This window comes from Neopelma chrysocephalum, unplaced genomic scaffold, assembly GCF_003984885.1.
Source record: "Neopelma chrysocephalum unplaced genomic scaffold, ASM398488v2 Primary Assembly neopelma1_59, whole genome shotgun sequence".
Lineage (NCBI taxonomy): Eukaryota > Metazoa > Chordata > Aves > Passeriformes > Pipridae > Neopelma > Neopelma chrysocephalum.
In genome coordinates, this window is record NW_020897714.1 from 11,276,331 (window position 1) to 11,293,965 (window position 17,635).

Below are 17,635 nucleotides of genomic sequence, written 5' to 3' on the forward strand. Positions count from 1 at the left end.
GGAAGTGGCGGTCTGAAAAATAAAATCTAGACACGATCCCAGTCTGGGGAAACTGGAATATTTTATTGAACACAAGAACACAATTTAAAGGCATCTGGGGCTGGACATGTTAATGAAGGGGACAACCTCTGTTAATTGGGGAGTTGCACAAATTTTTACTGCAGTTTCCAAATAGTTAATTTTTCTCCTATTAGGATTACATGAGGTATAGAGGCATTACAGGGGTTTAGACATGGTCTGATACAATCATCTCAAAAAGTCCTTTCTGATTTCTGCTGGAGCCAGGCTTAATCCATAAGGTAGAACTTTAACAGGTCTTGTGAGAAGGGTCCAGCTCCTTCAGATCACGAGGTTTTTGTCAGCCCTTGTTTCCCTTTTGCTGGAATCTGGGTTTAGGTTCCCACATGTGGAGGATTAAGAAAGTACTCTGCAGGGGTGCCCAGGGTGACCCAGGAACAGACACACACCAGTTTGATCACTGCAAGCCTTAGCTTGCCACAGGCATCAATCAACGAGGCAAAGTAGATCTTGCATATTACATTAGTTATCATATGCTAGCAAGACCAAATTATGTACAAGGCAAAAAGAATCACAGCAATATTTGAGCAACTTAGGGGTTAGGAGTATTTGCATCCCCTCCCAAAATTTGTGAGAATTGCATCTCTTCCTGTTCCCTGCTTAGTCATGAGAGGCAAAATACAGTGGTGAGTTTGCAAGAGCAGGACAGTATCTCTCTGAGTAGCCTGGAAGCTATTGAGTGGAGTTGTTCAAATTCCAGAGCAGCTGTGTACATATGTAGCTTAAAAGTCACGGGTTAAGTACAGGTCCAAGGAACTCACTGAGTCCTGCTATTTCTATCCTCAGTTCTGTGGAAAGCAAATATTCATTCAGCATGTTTGAAATAAAAAACTTTATTTGCTGTAAAAATGGGCCTCCACAGACTTATAGTCTGTTCCCTTGGTGCAACTGGCATCATACTGGCAGCTCCTCTGTCTACTCCACTCACATCAATTGTAACAGGAGATTCAGGTGCAATCCCAGTTCTGGTGAGATTCACATGTTCATGTAATGTGAGGAGGACAATATATTTCTATTTAATGTAAATTACTGATTATAGTGTGTTTCCATGTACATTTTCCAAGAAACATTCGGTTTTTTGTTTCTCAAGGTCCATCTTTGCTGTCCTATTTTGGTATATTGTGTTTCACTGTCCAGTATGCATTGTGTCACAGTGTAATCCTGTCAAATGTTATTAAGGATAAGCTATTATGGCAATTTGTGTCCTAATGCAGCTTGACAAGATGACATATCCAAAAAAATAAACATGATTCTTGCCAATGCCCACTGGTCATAATGACTTCAGGTGTACCTCCCTTAATTAATCACTAACTAATGATAGCTGCCTGATTAATGTACAGAAACAGGACACAGTTTGGGTACTGTGTATCTATATGACATACTTCAGGCTGGCATACAGACGTACAGAGATATTGCCTGCACACCATGCAGTTCTTATTAGATTATTCTTTTTCTGGTTCTTGCAGGTGGGCAAAAATGCAAATTCGCTGGACAGCTTTTTCTTTTTGAAACATATAAATCAACCTCAGTTCTTTAAAACTGCGTTATTCAAAAGAGTGTTCATAAATCTTGGAGATTTAATTTATTTCTCTAAAGATCTATATTTTATGAAACACTGTTAAATTTGCATCTGAGACCGTTATGGTTTCTATGAAAAGAGAATGGATAACAAATTGAATGAATAGACTCTCATTAAGCATAACATTACTCAACAAGAACCACTCTAAATCAATTAATCATAATGTAACAGGACTCTAATTTTCTGGCATTCTCAAAATCAAAGTAAGGATTTGCATCATTTTTCATCATAGAAAATGTGATTAATTTTGTTTACAGATGATGAGATACATAATTTTAGTTACAGTAATTATGTACTGGCTCCACCTTTTTTTTCTGGGAGCCTCTAAATTGAATACTAAGGTTGTCTAAAGAAGATTGTCTCACAACGTTGCTCTTCCACCTGTTACTCTCCTCCATACACACCTTTCATGACCATGTACGAAAACTATCAGAAAATCCAATTTATATGACATAGCATGATAGTGGAAGACATATCTGTAGTTTAAAATAAGGTTAGGTTCCACTTGCATTGCAGGGAAGTAGCATCATCCCTTCTATTTATCAGACTTCATGTGTGACTGTTATAAATGGACTTTTTATTTGAATATATTATTTTGTTAATCAGTGTGTTCCCCAAGTTGCTTGGTTTAGTCTTGTCTAAACCACCCAAATTCTTGACACCTTGATCTGTCAGCTAACATGACAACAAATTATTCAAGAACAGACAGATAAATTTCCCATGGAACATTAGTCATGGAATTGGAGGGGACCGCCTTGACACCAATGAAAGCATTTTACTCACATTAATTCACCCAGCAATGAATGTTAATTATTAGGATAGGTAGAAAGATGGTTCCTATTTACTGTCACATGGAAATAAATGTTTCTAAAGCCTATTTTGAAGGGAATTTTCTTCATGTTGTTTCACATTTCAATTAAATTAAAATTTTGAAGTGGAAAATAGGGAGTGGAAAGAGTTAAAGAAATAAAACATGAAAGCAATTAATTTCAAATTATATTAAAAACAAACAAACAAACAAACAAAACACAAAAGCCAGTTCTGCTTTTGACTAACCTAACTTATGGCATTCACTGCAATAAATAGAACATAGTGAACAACATAACCCACCAGTTTAAGGAAGTACCAAAAGCAGCTCTGAATCCTCTGATAAAAACATGATTCTAATGCACTAAGCATTTTAAACCCTTGAACTCTGGAAAATTTGGTTAGTGAAGCAGTTTCAATGCAAACCATGCCTGTCTTCCTGAATAAGTGGATCTCTCTATGCCAGCACAGCGATCTCTTCCATTAAAGAGATCAGGCTGTCCCTATTTGGAATTACAGCATAGTTGTAGAGAAAATTGTAGGGACAACGTATCAGTTCCATTATTCAGCGTTTGTATACTTCAGGGAATGTGACTGAAACATTTTTTACTTGTTTAAAGCAATCAGGAAAGACTATTTTTCTAGTCAGGTTAATACAATAATTCAATTTCCATATTTAAATAAAAATATTTTTCTGTCTCTTGCTAACTTTTGTTGACCTCTTCTATTATGGTGTTAGTTGTTTACTTGTTCCAAAACTCTAGTATTCCATTTCCCTTGTACTGTGAATGCGCATGTCCAGGGTCAATATTTGGTGCCTTTCAAGAGGGGATCTCTTACATCACAACCAGTTTCACTGATTATGTGCAATTTACAGAACATAAAGGTCATCCAGACTCTATTAGACTGGGCTATGACTCTATTATTATGAGCACTTATTTCTCTACCTCAAGAAGATAAAAACTAATGTCTTTTAGGCTTGAGAAAGTATGAAAGAAAGGCAGATGTGTACAGTAGGATAAATTAACCTGGGCACTTACAACGCTCTTCCTTCAGCACAAAGATCTTGATTTAGATCTTGAGGTAGATGGCCAATTACTTGCTGAATCAGGGTCAGAATGCTTATGCAGAAACCTTTACTAATTTGGTGGAGCAACAGTTCAGGGGAAATATGTCGCTAGCATTGGTACGTGTATGAAACTTTTAACAAAATGAATAGGGTAATTCCTGTATTTCCGATAGTGGGAGGTACCATGTTTTCATGCCTGTGGTCCACAGGCTATCAGTGGGCTTTTAAAACATTCACACACTTCCCCTCCACCTTTAATATTTCCAAAGCAGGACTGTTTGTGGGGCAGGCAAGTGTGGATATAAAAGGCATAGAGAGATTAGCTGCAGATCATCATCTGCTTGCTGCAGCTCTCAAGCTGTCTTCAAACTGCCAGGTTTGGTGGAAGGGGGAGCTAGGGGATTAAAAAGCCTCCTCACCCTCACTGGTCTCTAACTAGCTCCCATCAGCAGTGATGAGGTCACAATGCTGCTCCACATCACCTCAGTCAGAAAAATTAAAAAAGGAAGGCAGAGGAGACTGGATCAAGTGCAACTCTGACCATCGTTTGGTCAATAGGAGTTTGGTTGCAGAGTCCAAGGAAAATTTCTTCCCTAGAAAGACTGCTTAGATCATGTTCACTGCTCAGCTGATAACTCAGGATCCAGTGGTGTCTTATACTGATTAGCAGAAGATTTAGTTTCACCCTGATTAAAAGAGAGCAGATGAAGAAGGATGCTGAATAATCCTACAGACACTTATCAACTCTTAGGCAAACATTCCTTTTAATCTACTGTGGTGACCAACCCATGTACTCAATTTTGACTCCCTTGACAGTTTTTTTCTGAAGGGCTCTTCTCCATATGTCTCCAAGATTCCTGTTTTTAATAGTGACATTGCCCCAAGTGCAGACAGAAAACAAGCTTGCTGCTGAATCTATATTTATTTTATATATAGAATCTATATTTATTTACTTTTACCATCCAACCAGCTATGTTTTCTTTTGTATTTTTTTAATAAAAATATCCTGTAAATATGTTCTTAGTAATGACTAACTTGATTTTTAGGAATTCAAGTCATAAATTTAAACATTTAAAAAAATCTGTTTTGCTAGTGTAAAATAACTGTGTATTTTATTCCATTTAGTCATATGCAAATGTAATTAAAATATGTAGTGTCTTTCTCTTGATAGGAATATGACTCAGAAATGAGAAGGACCTGGGGGTCCTGGCGGACAGCAAGCTGTCCATGAGCCAGCAATGTGCCCTTGTGGCCAAGAAGGCCCATGGTATCATTGGGTGCATTAGGAAGAGCATCGGGAGCAACTCAAGGGAAATGATCCTGCACGTCTACTCAGCCCTGGTGATTCTGTATCTGGAATGCTGCACCCAGTTCTATACTCCCCAGTACAAGGGAGACAAAGAGGTTCTGGAGCAGGTCCAGCAGAGGGTGACAAAGATGATTAAGGGACTGGAGCATCCCTCTTTCAAGGACAGGCAGAGGGAGTTGGGTCTGTTAAGCTTTGAGAAGAGATGACTGAGAGGAGACTCCATGAATGTCTGTAAGTATCTGGAGGGAGGGTATCAAGAGGATGGATCCAGGGTCTTCTTGGTGATGTCAAGCAATAGGACAAGAGGCAATGGGCAGAAACTGATGCACAAGAAATTCCACCTGAACATGAGAAAGAACTTTATTGTGCATGTAAGTGAGCACTGAAACAGATTGCATAGAGAGTTTGTAGAGTCTCCCTTACTGGAGATGTTCAAGAACCATCTGGATGCAATCCTGTGCATCCTGTAGGATGACCTTATTTGAGCAGGGATGTTGGACCAGATGACCCACTGGGGTCCTTTCCAACCTCACTCATTCTGTGATTCTGTGATTTGCCATTTATGAATAACTGTTCAAAAGATTAACTCATTTCAAGTGTTGAATTTTCTGGGGTTCTTTTCAAGAAGTTGAACTCCAACACAGAATGGCATCCATGTGCGTTTACACATTTCCCATTCCTTAGTGGAACCACTCGCCATGAAAAAGTTGCTGAAATATGTCTGAGCTTATATACATAAGACAACTGCTTTCAAGGGTTCTAAAGGTAAATAGTAGTTTAAAGGAACACTTTATTAGACATAGAACTATTTCTTTGAAAAAGCAACGCACAACATACAAAAGTATGTGGACAGCTGCAATTGATGGAAACTACCAGCCAAACAGTTGTCTGTTCTCGTACAACATTAACATTTACGTAAATCTGGAGACTTTAAAGATTTCTATCAACATGTTCTAGAACATTTTTCTAGAAGTGAGCACATTGATAGATACAAGACTTCATATATTGTATGTGAGTATAATCAGAACAGTGGTATAGAGACATTTTTTCTAAGTAAAGTATACAAAAGTAAAGAGAAAAAACCCACAACAGATTGCACAACACAATTTTGAAAGAATTTCATTGAAGTACGTTTGACATTTAATTCTTGTCATCATGCTGATCTGTAAAGAGCAGTAGTTAGATTCAAATTTAGCACTCTTGTGCCTCTACTAGGTGCAGGTACATTTCCTGCATGTTTTAATAAAACTGTAGGAAGACTTCTGGCATAGTCCATAAGAGCTACTGAAAAGCTCCAGAGCATTTGGAAAAACATTCCTAATTTCTTCCATTTACAATAATTTCTATAGTTTTTCCTTTTTTGTTATCAGAAGAAACATAACACTAAGGAACACATCCAAGTAATGAATGTACACCCAAATTATAACACCAGAAAGAGCAATATTCACTGGCTCCATGCAGGAAATCTCACTGAGACAAACGTTCAAGTTGTTTGGTAGAGTGATTGGGTTTTGCTTGGATTTTTTCCTTCCTCTCCAACTTTCCACTAACAATGGATCTTTTTCTTCATTGCCTTCTTATTGAATTCCTTCCTAGTTTTTGTCACATAAGAATAGCTCGACCATATTCAGGATCCCCAATCACCTGGAGAGCTACGCCTGGAAAGGGAATAAAACTCAGCACTTTTCTTGAAGTCAGATAGAAAAACACACCATCATCTAAGTGCCTCAGACCCTTTTGGTTTTAAACTAGTGTGACCCCATAGTGGGTGCTATCATTACAATTCTCTCTCAGTGTTTTACAGGTGGGGAAAAATGTGAATAAGATTCTTCTGTGAAGTTTCTTCTCAGCTGGGGGTAATAGCAGTATAGCAGTATAGAACATTATAGAACATTACTGCATCACCCATGCTGTGCACCCCACAGTCAGGACCAATCCAAGTACACCTGGGGGCTTGAGGGAGACTTTCAACTGAAAAACTTCAGAGCTTTATCTAGCACAATTTCCCAAGTTCAGTAAAGCTCTTTATTAGGATCCTCCTCCCTGTTTGCTCCTCCTAAGATAGCAAAGCACATTTGCCAAGACAAGCTGCTGTTGGTTGGAGCACTGACACCAGCAAGGGTTGGCACAGCTGCCATGGCTGTGCAAGGCTCTGGGCCATGTCAGCAACAGCAGGGACCAAGGTCATCCACTGTTCAGCAGGGTCGAGCCAGGGGTCCAGCTGAACATCCCCAGCCAGGGGCTGCAGCCCACAGCAGGCTCTCCTTTCCGTGCTATGGGCCAGCTCAGTCAACATTTTCTTCCCCCTTCTCTCTTGTTAATTTAATAGAGAGGGTGACATTTTGGCTGAAAATCAATAGGTTTTACCATTGATTTCAATGTGGCAAGAATTTCATCCAAACCCTTCATGACTCACAGAAGACAATAACACAAAGAACACTGTGGAACAGAGAAAGGCATGAAGTTTGCCAGCAGCTTTGTTTATTATGTTTCAAGGCTTCATGATGTAGTCTTCCACCCACTTCTTTCTTAAATATTACTTTGGCTTTTGAAGGTTTTGTAACCTAAAATATAATAATTAAAATTCGTATGCAATTTCCAAGGCTGGTTTTCATTACCTAGGGAGTATTAATTTGTTTTTCCTCTTCATTGTGCAACAAAACACAGTTTTGTTTTTAAAAGGAGGATCAAACTGATATTGGAATATGCATATAAGTGTTGGCAGGCACTTCTTGAGGAGGGCTGTAGTCCATGAACTTGAACATCAAACAACAAACGTGCAGAGCTCACATGAACTTGAAGTTACCCTTTTATTTGCGATATCCATAAACATTTATGGTGCTTTGTTTTTAATACCAGTAAGTCTGTGTTGTTTCTTTAGGTCTTTTAATAGTGTCTATTTATATTGTGAAATCATGACAACTGTGTTGTCTTCCCATAAAGCCAAAGGCCAAGGATCTGCTACACAAAATACTAATACATGTGAAGAACTTCATTTATATGAATAATCAGATTGATTTTAACAGGGAGGTGTTTTTAGGGTTAGGCTCCCAATATTTTGACCTACTTCTTGAAATGTTCTGTGTATAGGAGACATTGACTTTCATATGGTGATAAAATGCTATGAACACACAAAAAATGCCCCTTCAAAAGATAGGAATATGTTTGGGTTATCGAGTTTTATCAGTTTCACTTTTACTTGTTAGCTTTCTTTTTCTGGACACAAGGAGTGTTGGAAAAGCATTTAGAAGAGAGAAAATAGAATTAGTGTTTTTGATTCTTGTAAGTTTGATGCATATAATATTCATCTCCCTTCCTTTGTGAGCCTGTGTGTAACCACATGTTTGGAGATAGAGTATTTTTTTGCCTTCATTTTCTGGTAAAGAATGATGGAATTAATTATTATTATAACACTAATGTATTGCATTTTATAATTTATATTTTATACAGATCACTGCTATGATGAAACAGACAAATGTGTATAAGAGAACACTTTCTAATCATAAGAACTGTAAAAATTCATGCTTTCTACAATAAATAATATGCTATTTTTAAGAGTATACCTAGTGCCTAGTGCACATGCTGTGAAAGTAAGTAAAAGAGACACACAAAATTCCATATATACAAGGCATACATAAACTTGTAGGTATTCAGGATAAGCCGCTTGCCTTATAAAGAGAATTTCCTAGTTGTTTGTTGGAATACTACAATGATCCTTGGTTCTTGTGAATAAACAAATCAAGTTTTTCCTGTTGTTTGCACAGATTCCAGCTGTGTTAGAATGCAATTCTTGCAAAAATTTGTCTCAGAAAATCATGTCAGGAACAAATAGCCTTTCTACTTTTTATTGAAATATATTCAAGGGTTCTCCATGTTGCATTCTGAACCTTTTCAAAATACATATTCTATGTCTTGACTTCTGCTGTTAAATTAGGGAGAGGTTTTACATATGTTTATTCCTCCTATAAAGGTGGGAAATTTTTGGAAAAGCACAAGTGTAAATGGAAATATATGAACATCAGAATTTTTTAAATTTTTTAAACATATATCAGTTATTTTCTTCATATTGTCTTAAGTAATAATGCCACAAAACTAGCAAAGGACCTGCAATCTAGGTGTCATAACCTTCCTGATAGTAAAAAGAACACTTCTTCCATTAACATGGAGTCATATGCATGGTCTGTGCAGTGACACGCAATGTCATTTAAGGTGTTCCATCATTCCCTGCTTGAGCACTCTTCTCTCATCTGATGAGGTACCCAGGGAAGAAACAATGATAGCCAAGGCATTAAAATGTAATCAAGATATGCAAATTCATACCTAAATGTGATTTGCTTGGAAACAGAAATTAATCTAGGCATGGTCAAATAAACTGTGTGTAATATGGATAATTAATCACCAAATTAGCAGTTGTAGTCGCATGAGAAGATTATGCAAATGAAAAAAAACCCTATCTACAGTCACAATTAGACTACTTAATACCAAACTCTAAACAAAAAAAACTCCTGGGAGCACCATAAAACAAGTGAGTCAAACTTAGTGGGTCATCCGCCAAATTTCACAGACTGATTTTCTAAGTGCTGTATTTTTCCTGGTTTACAGAAACTGGTTTATTTTCCCACTGACATACCAGACTCATTGAATAGCCTGCAACATTGAAGCACCACTAATGTTGTTTTACACAAGACTAAACGTCATACAGTCCAAATCAGCAGTTAAAAGAGGTGAGGACTAGAAGGTAAATCCTTGGCCCTGGGGCCCAGTCCGCATAACAGGATGTCTTCTGTGCATGTAGAAGATATCTGTGGCAACTTCAGTTGCTGCTTTGCACTTGTGTTTTAATAACAGATCAGTCAAGTCTCTTTTTACTTTATTTCTCTCAACACAGTATTTTTACAAACGTATTTGTAATATGTTCTGAAAATAATTGTTCTACCTTTTCTGAAAACCTAATCAAGGCATTTTCTTTCCACTGGTTAATCCAAACCAGTGACGCCAAGGATGCCCATGTGGACTAGACTGAGGTATGGTACTACCTGGCCCATGGCACCATATGGTCTCCCCTGAGTCTGTGCATTGCACTGAAACCATTGCCCAATCTAGAATACACAAAATATTGTACAGTTGAATCATAAGTGAACAGAGGTATTCAGCATTTGAAGCACAGCTTCCTTAAGACACCACAGTAGCTTAGATGTATTCATCTTAACACTGACTCAACCCAAAGTGAAATCTGTTGGCTTTTCTGAACACAAGTTTTAGACATTTTTAATGAAAAGATACTCGTCTTCATTTATGGTGAAAGCAATTGTTCAAATATCAAAATTGGCAAGGGTCCTGAATTTCCATCTCCTGTTGAACTCCACATCACTAGTTCCATGGGAACAGTCTGTTTTGGGAATTAATTTTGTACAATGCAGGCAAGAAATTCCTCAATGGATCCTGAGCTAAGAAAAGCAGAGCTTCTGACTTAAATCACTGGATACCTGTCAATATAAGCACTTATGGGTGGAAGATCCCTTTGAAAACACAGCATTGGGACGATATATCTTAAGGTAGTCTTGTCCTAAACTGCCACTGAGAGTGAATAGAAGTTGACTTTGTAAGAGTGGAATTTGCTGCTATTCTGAAATGTCTTTGTTGGTGTCCTGATGCTCTGGACCATGACTGGGTTCTAGTTGCCCTATGCGTGTTCAGAATAAACTGCACCACTCTTATTTAATTGCTTGTAGGAAAATATTGGACCTGATATCATATCTAGAAACTACTTTAATGGGAAATTGGATAGTGACAAAATGACGATGATTTATTTTTAATGGCAGATGCCTCATTAGCTATGATTTACTTAGATGACCTTCCCAGTGCTATGGTATTTACCTCCCTTCTGCACCCCACCTCCTCCAAAATCTTGTACACTCCAAAAAGAGCAGAAGTAAATACTGCTGACCGGGTGCCTGATCCTGCAGACCTTTACTCCTGTTGATTAGATTGATTAATTTCCATGGTCCTGCTCATGTCTGGAATTAGCACAAGAGAGACTTCTGAATCATTATTACAAATCTTTATGTATCCCTCATAGGATGCTTATTATCAAGTATCCTGAGGCAACAAAAGAAATTTTGCTCTTTTGGATTCATTTTTTTCACTTGACTTACTTGGATTTTCAGATCGGTGGTGAAAGTGACATTCTCTTTTGCCTGAAATGCATTGAATAATCTCCGTGGCTCTCACAGGAATTAAGAATGCCATGCTAGAGTCATTATTTAAAATGCATAGCTTTTACTATTACTGGATTTCTTCTTCCAAAGAAATCAGGTTAATGATTAGGTGTTTAAACTGAGCATCTAAGCAAGCAGCTCAGAGAGTAATATCCGGTCTCCATTAGGCAAGAAGAATAAAAACAAGAACAACAATAAAAATCCAGCATCTTTGTTTCAGGAGCTGGGCTAGCAGGCTCACAGGTAAGCAGAGGTGGAAAGGGTCGGCTCCTCTTCACTGATGTCCCAAGTCTCTCCAGAGTTATAAATTCCAGACACTTCAAATCAGAGAAATAGCAGCTTCCTCTGTCAAACTACATGGGGTTCTTCACAATCCACTTTTCAAAATAAGTCTAACTTTATTGGTATCCTTCACTATTTTTCCCCATTTATTGGTCTACCCTTTTAAGGGAATTAAAGTGAATTGATTTTCCTGGGTTCCTTATGTTGATTTCAGAGAGGTCACTGAGAGAGGGAATTCTTACTTAAATCAGCCTGTGCATTTGTTTTCAAAGCAAACATTGGGTTCAGCAACCCAATGAATTTCACAGCCTTCCATGAGGAAGCCAGCATTAAAGTAAGTCCTATAAAATTTTGATTGCAAAAGTAATCTAAGCAAAAAAATTGTAACATATATGAGGGAATCTCCTGTCTTAGCCCCAAATCTTATTTTGGCTTATTCGTGTTGGTGTCATTTTTATCAAGCAGTTCATTCCTATATCTTCATTTCCAGTTTCTTGTAGATAGATTTAGTTGGACATTTTCAAACCTCACTAAGAATACAAACCAGTCATCACAACATGAAAGAGGGACTTGGATCCCACCATGTTAACCTAAATCACCTTATTTATTTTATGTTCCTGGTCCCAGGGGCAGAATTCGGATCACTGTCCCAAATCACTGCAGGTTGCAGCAAACGCCACGCCACAGCTTTAGTTGTGGAAGCTTCAGGTTTTTCTGGCTTCACGCAGCCCCAGTGAGCACAACTGGTCACTGGGCACAGCAGCCAATGCATTATTAAACATGTTGTTTTTCCTGGAGTCCTGTTGGCTCTGAACACCGATGTACCTTAACCTCCTAATCTAGAGCTGGGTTTAGAGACAATCTGAGAATTTCTGCATGAGGAATATAGGCACAGCCTGGAGCTAAGTGGTGAGAAGAACGACGTGTCCTAAATCTTGTGACCTCTAGTGCACTTATAATGGCCAATCTTCGCGAACGAAGATTTTGGGAAAGGTCTTTTACCTTTCCAGCCTGCGCAATGGATTTTTTTAGGTGAGACACAGCATGCGCTGAACTGAGCCCACCCTTAAATCCTAAGGTTCATCTGCCGGGGCCAAGCAAGCTTGGACAATGGCAGTGAGGTCCTCAGGACGTAGGTTTGTTTAGAGTGACCTTCTCATAGATGGATGGCCTCACAGGGCTAACGAACTCCATCTGCCCGGGGGACTGGGATTCGAACCAGGGTCGCAGCAGTGAGAGTCCCGCATGCTAACTATTAGGCCACCAGGGGTCCCCTCTAGTGCACTTCTTGTTAAATACATCAACAAAGTGATTCTACCTATTTAAGCTCGTCTCCCAGACCTACTACTGAAAGTAGAATCATAAATACTTTCTTTTAAAAAATGAAATACAGATGATGTCTTCTCAAGTCAATTCTTGATGGTTAAATTCATGCAGCAGGACCAGGAAGCCAGGATCCCTTTTGTCCACTTCTGCCCTTATACACAAGGTTGCAAAGCTGTGCTCTCTCCTCATGGTTTCAGCAGATATGAACCCAATTCCCCATATCCCAGTGCTTTGAGTAGTAGAAATTATTACTATAACAGAGAACCAAACTCAGATTTTTTTCTACCTTGGGAAATGTTTGACCCATTATAAGAAGGATCAATGCACTCTAGGTCTAATAGAAAAATGACAAGGTTGTTTTCTATGGGACCTAATGGCCTCAGAAGGAGGTCTCTGAGCAATCTCAGTCAAATTCCTGAAAAGGACTTTTTGGATTTTGACTTAGGTAGGGTATAAAATGCTGGCTGCTCTCCAACTTTTTGACCAGGTGTCAAAACTTGCATGTCTTTTACTGAAATGTTTTCCTTTGAAAGTTTAGTTTTCAGTGTTTGGCTTCGCAGACAGCCTGTCAGATCTTGCCAAAGGACCCTTTCCAAGAATCTGAAAAAAAAACCTGGATAAAAAATGATTATTTGAAGGTATTTATGTCCTCAAAGCCCCACAGAAAAGGAATTTTTTAATTCAAGGTGTCTGAGAACACAGATCTACCTCTTTTATGGGGATTTGTGTCTATATTTATTTGCCAAAACCTGAGTTTCAGATCCCTTTTTTCCTGTGGAACCACTGATGATAATATCTCTTACTTTCCCTGAGGTACTGGTTTAACAGGTTTCACTGTTTATCAGCAGTCCTTTTTTCTCTGTTATTGCCTGGGGTTGCTCAGGACTCACCTTTGCCACTGAGGAAACACCCATGAAATGTGAGTGCCTCTCCCAAGCAGGAGCAGCACTTAGAGCAGAGCTGCGTTAATTTTCTGCAGGGGCAGCAGTCTTTGCCCATCACTATCCCCCCTGATAGTCTACCCCAAGATCTCTTGCCCCAACATTCATAGAAGAATGACTTTGCAGAAAGATTTTCTGCCTTTCTTGACTAAACCTAGCCAAGTTATTCAGAGCGCTGCAAAAGAAATCTACTGGCTTCTCCATATAGATCACTCTGTCCTTTTTTCCCCTAGCTGCTGTTTATTAAATCCTGTTGCACAAACAGTAGTTTCAAACAGAACTCCAATCCTTGCAGTTTTTCAGTTGCAATGGAAACAAAGAAAAGTTTGATATCATTATGCTATTTTGAGATCAAAGGTGTTGAAAGTATAATGCATATAGGAAAATGATCATTCCAATGTGCATTTTTTCCAAGGACTTTATGTTAAAAGCTGAAACTAAACATGAACTGTCCTCTGGTAATTTAATAATAAATAGATGTAAATATTCAAAATATTGAAAATAATCTTACCATTCTTTATCACTACAGAAAATGGAGCAATATATTTATGAAACACAGAAAAATGAAATGTCTGACAGCACTAGTTCTACGCTGCAAAAAAATCCGTCTGTATAATATAAAACCAGCCATGCCAGACTTGAAAGCCAAATTGGTTTGCAGAACATGGTGAACATTAACTGTTAACAATTTATTTTCTACCTAGAGCCACTTTTCTTGCACATGGCAAAACCATTAGTGAGCTGCCAAACGATATTTTCCAGTTAATTTCAATGTTGAAGAATCTAGACATGACAAATTTTGGGTTATCAATGAAATACAATGAAAACAACAACTCAAGGCTCTCATGTAATTTTTTCTTTCTGTGAACTCCATAATCTTGTCTAATTTGAATAATTATAAGCTTTACAGGGCTGACAAGGTTCACACAGGTAAATCACTGTGTTATCTGCTGCATTTGTTATCAGTTGAAGCCTTAAAGGCACTGAACTGAAAAGCAACTTTTTTGTCTATTCTTTCTTTCTGAAAATCATTAAGTTGTGCAGTTTTGTGCAAATATAATATTAAGGAAAATTGTTGTGAGGGAAAAGAACAAGAGATATCTACCACCACAAGTTAAAATTTCGTACCCAGAACATTCAGTAAAAGGTCTATTTGGCAATTTCTTCCAACTTGATCTTTATATTAAAAGCTAGGGTAATTCTTGAACATATCTTTATTAATTTGTCTCCCTCTCTCTCACAACATGGCTGTATGGATATAATTGCTTGTCTTACAAAGTCATCAAGCAGTTTTTTCTATCCTTTCAGCTGTATGTATTAGAAAACTCAATTTATTATATCAAAATATAACATCTTTCCATCCTCCAAAGATCCTTGAAGAGAATACAGAACTCAGCAACCAAAGGGCAGACTTCAGGATGAGTTTTTGATGGTGGGAATGACAAAATCAGCCTCAGATTCCCTGGAGCTCAACTGATTTGATGACTATTCTGATCTTTTGCATTACTGTAGTAGCTAAAACACATGATCATGTTTTAGGTTTTTTGTGCTGAACACTTGAAAAAATATAAGGGTGGGAACCTGGGGTATTTGCGCTATACACAAGAAAAGTCCCATTGAACAGAAGAATGTATCTGCAAAGCCCTGGGCAGAAATGCTGATGTTTGCATGCATATTTTCTCAAAACCTATCGAACCAGCGCAAAACTTCATTGAAACAGTGAGAGGACTCCCACTGACTTCAGAAGGCTGCAGCTTCTATATGTCCATATGCATGTTTCATTCAAACAAATCAAATCCATAGAGATCGGCACTTACCTCAGAGGTCCCTGAATGCATGTTGCTTAGCAGACTGGGCCCGGCAGCAATTTTGTTATACTCTGAATCCCCAAAAGGAAACCTCAGTTCCATCTCCAGCTACACACTACATTGAGCGGTGGGTCACGGCATGGGACTGGCTCCTTGGCTCTCTTTAGAGTTAAAATGGTTGTGAGAGGGCTTCCCACACCCAAGGATGTTAGTCAGAAAGGTCAAATTACAAATATTAACAGATCTGCCAAGGTCCTGTAATGTTTGTCCAATTGTCTTTTGCCAATTCTTATGTATTTTATTAGATCCTGCAAAAAAATCAATTGGGTCTAGGAGGCTCAGTTTGGAAACGGAAAAATCTTATCTCTAAATGATTCCTCTGGAACTTTTCAAGTGAAGTTATTCTTTGGAAAGAAAGTTTGACACTGAGCAGGCTGTGGGAAGAAATCCACCATTTCTGCAATTTTTATAACTTCTGGAGGAAGCCAGAAGTACCTACAGAGAGGATCTGTCCCCTCAGTTTGAGAGGGTACATAACAGAAAGCAAGCAAAACAGGCATATTTCAAGCTGGACAGTTCGTCCTCCTCAACCCCTAGCATATGTCAACCAACATCCTTCGAGTTTTGGGAAAAATTTGAAGATGAGGTAGTTGTTTTCACTTTAGACCTTATCCAAAACCTTACAGACATTTTCCACATCACAAAGAATAATTGTTATGGAAGTCTTATATTCACTTCAACAGATGTAGGACAGGACTTTATTTCTAGATCCAGATATTAATTTCTTTGTGTCTATATCATGTGGGTTCTTCTCAGATAGCAATGTTTTGGGCACGGAATGTGATACTTCAGATCAACCAGTCAGGAGGTGGACTTTCTGTATGTATCATTTAAAATTAGTCTATCAAGAACACTAAATGTATTTTCAGCATGCTAGGACTGTTCTTAAATAGAAAACTCAAATGTACTCATCAGGAATGACAGAATAAAAGAGAAGGAATGAAAGTCAATTGTCTCTCTGCCCAACTTCTCCCATGAGAGAGACAGTGCTTTTCCCTTGAATCGGCTTGCTCTCATGCCAACAATTTTTCAGTAGCTTCCTGCACTGCAATAGCCACTATTTTTCTCATTCAAATTCCAAGAGAAATCTTATTTTTACTTTTCTGAGAGGCTTGGCAAGGTGTTCCTTCCGTTGCCTGTTTCACCCTACAAACTATTCCTCCAACCTTGGCAAACTGAGATGCAGATTACCTTGCTTTTGGGCAGCTATTTGTGAACTGGGACACAAGAGAAAGAAAATGGGAGGTCATCTTTTGCCTAACTGTAGGACACTGCATGCTGTCTACAGCAGTACATACTGAACCAATCAATTTAAGTCATACAATCAAGACAGATTTATTGAAGGGCATTTTTTTTTGTGTGTGTGTGAAAGAATGAGGTGTCTGAAAATGCAAAGGACAGTGTTTTGTTTGTTATTTCTATTATTTCTCCTTATCATTTATATTATGATACTTGAATACCAAATATAGTAAGTATCACTGACAGCTTGATTCATTCTTATCCCCTTCTTTAGCACATGCTGGAGGTATAGAATACTGGTTTTGTCAGTCATTTTATTAAGTATGGACGCTCCTATTCATGGTCAACATAGTAAATTCCCGCTCTTCTTGTCAATGTATGAACATTCAAGACCCAAATGTCCCTTCCCAGTGTATGCTTCTATGGTAATAAGATAAAGCAATACAGCATTTGCTAATTAGAATCATAGGAAGGACTACTGGAGGTCATTTGTTCCAACCCTGCAGAAGGGCTTTACCATTAAACTGTATTCCTCAGGTTCTTGTCCTTTCAACTTAACTTATCACTGTAAGATTTTCCATTTTGCTTTCTTTCCCCATCAGATTGAAGAGACATAGACAAAGTCTCTGGAAATTTATTTGCGGATGTGTTAAGAACATGAATAGGATGGTCTCACATTTGCTAGGGGATATAAAGGTGTTTTCATATTCCCTTCCTCTAACAGTTTATTCAATAGCCTTCAGACACTCACTATCCCTTTCACTGCTGTCAACGTGTGGGTACAAGAGTGGGTATAGACATGGGACAAAGGAAATCTGTTTACAATTATTATACTCTTTTCTTCACAAACCTCTTCTGTTCTTGCAGTCTTTCTGATTTGCCATATGGGCAGGTTTAAATGGAAATGTAGTATTTTTAA

The 17,635-nt window shown here is 38.2% G+C and overlaps 1 long non-coding RNA gene across 1 annotated transcript; it reads right to left on the minus strand.

Annotated features, from left to right (window-relative positions):
• Window positions 1-247: 247 nt before the first annotated feature.
• On the minus strand, window positions 248-16,819 carry LOC113966328. Its single transcript, XR_003533789.1, has 3 exons — window positions 16,809-16,819; window positions 840-845; window positions 248-379 (listed from the first exon to the last, which is right to left on the minus strand). It is a non-coding gene; the product is annotated as an uncharacterized LOC113966328 (long non-coding RNA).
• Window positions 16,820-17,635: the final 816 nt, after the last annotated feature.